The sequence below is a fragment of the Canis lupus genome, chromosome X, assembly GCF_003254725.2.
Source record: "Canis lupus dingo isolate Sandy chromosome X, ASM325472v2, whole genome shotgun sequence".
NCBI classification, from domain to species: Eukaryota; Metazoa; Chordata; class Mammalia; order Carnivora; family Canidae; genus Canis; species Canis lupus.
The window spans coordinates 114,240,964-114,245,938 of NC_064281.1; the positions used below are offsets into that span (position 1 = coordinate 114,240,964).

The window sequence follows — 4,975 nt, forward strand, 5'->3', positions numbered from 1 at the left end:
ATTTGTCAGTATCTACTGAAGGCAAAAATGTGTATAATATTTACATTAGCAATTCTTCTTCTAGGAATGTGTGTAGAAATAACACTGAGTTTTGTATTTTGATGTTATACCCTGCAACTTTGTTGAACTTGCTTATTAACGCCAAGACTGTGTGTGTGTGTGTGTGTGTGTGTTACTTAGTGTTTTTTAAGTATCAGATCATCTTATCTTCAAACAGAGATAATTTCATGTCTTCCTTTGCAAATAAGATAACTTTTCTTTCATTTTATGGCCAAATTTTCCTGGAGAAACTTCCAGTACAATGTAGGGTTGAAGAATAATTGATATCCCTGTCTTATTCCTGAACTTAGAGGGAAAACTTTTGGTCTTTCACCATTAAGTTTGATGTTAGCTCTGGGATTCATGATAAAAATACTCAACAAACTAGAAGATTTCTTCAACCTGATATCTTTTCAGTATTAATTATATTGATGTTATTTTTCACGTGTTACTGATGATTTTCCAAATACTGAACAATTCCTACAATCTGAATAAATACTCCCAAGGTCAATACATGATTTCAGTATATTGCTAAATCCACTTGCCAGAATTTATATTTCATTCATGCATCTCTATTTTGCATGACCATAAATAAGATCCAGCTATAATTTAAACTATCTTTTTCTTAAAATCTTTTTCAGTGTTATACTAGCTCCATAGGATTTATTGGGTTAATTTCCTTTCTTTATGCTCTGAAACACATTAACAACATAAGAAAGTATTCTCTGAAGAAATGAAATGACTCATAGTTAAATCTTTCTTAGCCCAGAGTCTTCTAGGAATTTTTACACTTAAAACATTTCTTTTATGTTTTTGGTCTTTTCAGATTTTCTATCTTTACGTCAATTTGGTAACATATTTTCCTTGAAAAACATCAGTTTTGTGGATACTTTCTAAGCTTTTCATTCACCTACAATTTTTATTTCTCAGTTTTTTTTTGAGACATCTAGTTTTTTCTTTTTCTTTTTGCATTTGGTTATTGGATTTATTTATGATAGATTAATTTACCTTTATTTTTATGGTCATCAGTCCATTAGTCTATGTATCACAATTTTTACCTTTGCAATAAGAGCAATTTTGATTATATTTAAGATTCTGATTTTTTCGTGGAATAATATTCTAATCCATTTTTTGTTGTTAATAAGATCAGTAAAAAAAGAAACCTGATTTTTCAATACTTGAAGTCATAACTAAATCACAAGTGTGTCATAGCAATGTATCCTAATTTCAGACCAAGTATCCAAAAGCATATAACCACAATTTTGTTTGTTCAATGTCCAATTCTGGGGATTAAAATAAAAGTTGCTATCAACATGCTTGCCAATGTTGAAAATAGCTAGCTGTTTTCCTTAGTGTTACTGTTTTAAAAAGATTTTAAAAGCATTTTGACTGCAAGTGTGCAACTTATTAATTTCCTTGCTTGTGGATATTATTGCTCCTTCTCAGCAGACAGGGTTTCGTCTAAATATTTATTGAGCATAATTTGGAATACATATTTTATTCCATTTCCATCCAATAACATTAAGGCCATGTTATTTTCAAAAGGTACAGAAGTAATAAAATCCACACATGCACATCTTTGAAATTAACTTTATCCATATACAAATAAAATTGACATTAGTTTGACTACATAGGCACTTGAGTACTCACTAATTTAGTTTATTCTCAACTAAATTATTATTCTAAAATAGTTGTTGCAGACCTTGTCTCTGTGTACTTTATGATTTTTAAATTTCCTAAAATCTCAGCAAGAAACAGATTACTTAAGCTTGAAAAAAATCCATGCGTGTTTTGACCTTCTTTGAAGGGAATTTAGTTTCACTATTTTAACTAATGCTGGTAGCACAACAAAGAGACTAATATTCAAACATGAATGTTTATGACAGCCCTTTCTTTACGACTTATTTGTGAACTGCAGACCCATATTACATACAGAAGAGTTGAAACTTACTTGCTTTTGAAAATCTTAGTGGAGGGTGGGGTTTAATTTTACATTTAAAATGATAAAATGGTGTTTAAATGCAACAAAGTTTATTTATATACCATAAAACCTGAAACAATAGATAAGAAAAATGGACATATATGATAAACTACAAAAACATTAAATTACTTTATAACTTAATTTTCTAAGCCAATGTTTCCCAAACTATTGGGCAGAAAACCTCAGCAGCAGAGGGACTTGGGTGTTTGCTAAAAATGCAGATTCCTGGGATCCCCAGGTGGCTCAGCGGTTTAGCGCCTGCCTTCAGCCCAGGGCGTGATCCTGGAGACCCAGGATCAAGTCTCACCTCGGGCTCCCTGCATGGAGCCTGCTTCTCCCTCTGCCTGTGTCTCTGCCGCTCTCTCTCTCTCTCTGTGTCTCTCATGAATAAATAAATAAAATCTTTAAAAAAATGCAGATTCCTGAGACCTAGCTTAGATTTAAAGAATTAGAAATATGTAGGGGTGAGGTTAGGGAATCTGCATTTTAACAAGTTTACCAGTTGATTCTTATCAACAGTAGAGTTTAAGAATCACTGGCTCTCATTTCTTCTTGAATCATCTTTTACCCTTGCCTAGCATTTCCCTCAGCTTATAACCTCTAATCAGTTGTCAACTCCTGATGGTATTCAAGAAATAAAATCATATTGAGCCAGTCACAGTATTAGGCATTTGGAATAAAAGATAATTAAGACATAAGCCCTATCCTTAAGGAGTACAGCCTTGTTATGGAGCTATTTATGAAAACAGACAATTTTAATAAAATAAAATTTTTATCATGATAGCTCCAGAGATTATGGGAGGGTCAAGAAGGGCTACCTAAGCCATTCTGGAAAAGAAATGTATAGTGGTTACCCAGAGGAGGTTATTATACATTATGGCTAAAAGAAGAGGAGTAAACTAGACTAAAATGTAAGCCAATGGCATTTTAAGTAGAGGAAATATATACAAGAGCATAATGGGGGAAAAATCTTGTGCTTGAAGAAATATAACAACCACTTTTATTCAAGTGTGTACTAAGAGATAGGTAAGCAATAAATTAATCTGGGAATATAGTTAAGGGCAAGAGCACAGGAACTGTTTTAAATATAGTGAGGAATTTGGACTTTATCCAGAGGTACATAAATATCCACTGAAAGATTTTAAATACAGGATAAAGAGATCATATATGCAATTTAGAAACATAATAATGGCTACTGTGTGGAAAATGGATTTTATAGGGGCAAGCTTGGAGCTAGTGAGTCTAGTTAGGTGACAGTTGTAACAATTCAGATGAAAGAAGCAAATAGAGAAGAGTTACTTAGAAAGGATACAGAAGTGCTGCAAATCCAGGAAATAATTAAGAGTTTAAATCAGCAGGAAAAGAATTTAAATGTGGAAAATGGAAAAAATAACTAGGTTTCTAGAACAGGTGACTGAGGAGAATGGGGTGTCCCAATCTGAAACAAAGTGTATAAGAAAAGGAGCTGATTTGGGAAGTAGAAATGATAAATTCCATAAATGCCATGTTAAGCTATAGGTGCTTATTGGAAATGTGGATAGACATGTTAGGTAGGAAATAAAATTTAAAAATTTAATTTAATTTTTTAAAAAAGAAATGTTAAGTAGGAAGTTGGCAATATGAGCATGGAACTCAGAAGAAATACCTACACTGGAAATACATGTTTTGGAGTCATTCATACCCAGATTAGAGCTAAATCCAGAAGAGTAGATGATATCATGCAGAGAAGAGTGTCTAGAGTAAGAAATTTGACCTAAAATCAGAACCTTGGAAAACACAATATTTTTCCAAAGCCGACCATATATTTTAGGTGTGTTTTACAGCATTACCTTGCTTCCAGTCACCAAATCTGTATTAGTTATCTATTGCTGTATAACAAATTACCCCAAAAGTATCACCTGATCATGTCATACAGTTTCTGAATGTCAATAATCTGGGAGAAGCTTAGCTGGGAGGTTCTGACTCAGGTCTCTCATGAGGTGGCAGTCAAGAAGCCCACCAGGGCTACAGTCATCTGAAAACTTGATTGAGCTTGAAGAATTCACTGCTAAGCCTACAGACATGGATATTGGCAAAATTATTTGGTTCCTCAAGAGACAGACATTATCATATAGTTTTTTACTATATGATATGACTTCCCCCAGAGTGAGTAATGAGAGAGAGAGAGAAAGTTATAGTGTCTTTTATAACATAATCTCAGAAGTGACATGCCACTACTTCTGCCACATTTTATTGGACACACATGCCAATCCTGGGAAATACACAAGGGTTTGGATACCAAGAGGCAGAGATCACTAGGGGACGTTTTGTTGCCTGGCTACAAGTACAAATCTCAATGTCATCTTTTTTAAGAGTTTTCCATCATTAGAAGAGGGATAATGTCCAATTTCTCTTAAAATGTGATTGGTATTATTATTATTGATATTATTATAACCATTATTTATAAATTAAGTCATTTCACAAGTGCTTGCTATATTTTTTTACCTTATTTCCTATTATATCCGTCATGCAATGTAACTGAGTATTAGTGTGAGATACTGAAATGAGGTCAGATTCCAAATAAACAATCCTATGTTAAAAATCTGGTTTCAGTGTTATGAACAGAGAGAAGGTTAGCATTCCCCCTGACAAGAGTGAAAGAGGACTCACACCTCAGGACTGACACGATGCATATGGTTAAGGCATTGCCATCTACTTCATGGCATCTAACCATCATTTTTTTGAATGAGTTCAAACTTATGTGACCATCAATCTAATATAGACTGCTATATGCATAAGATGTTATATATGAGCCTAGTGGTAACCACAAATCAAAAACCTGTAATAGATAAACAAAAAAATGAAGAGAATGTAATCCAAGCATATCATCAAACCACAAGGGAAGAAAGCAAGAGAAGAAAGGAACAAAGAACTACAAAAACAACTGTAAAACCAGTAACAAAATGGCAATAAATA

The 4,975-nt window shown here is 33.2% G+C and overlaps 1 non-coding gene across 1 annotated transcript; it reads left to right on the forward strand.

Annotated features, from left to right (window-relative positions):
- Positions 1–4,611: 4,611 nt before the first annotated feature.
- Positions 4,612–4,741, forward strand: LOC112668612 (U6atac minor spliceosomal RNA). Its single transcript, XR_003141743.1, has one exon. It is a non-coding gene; the product is annotated as a U6atac minor spliceosomal RNA (small nuclear RNA).
- The last annotated feature ends 234 nt before the right edge of the window (positions 4,742–4,975 follow it).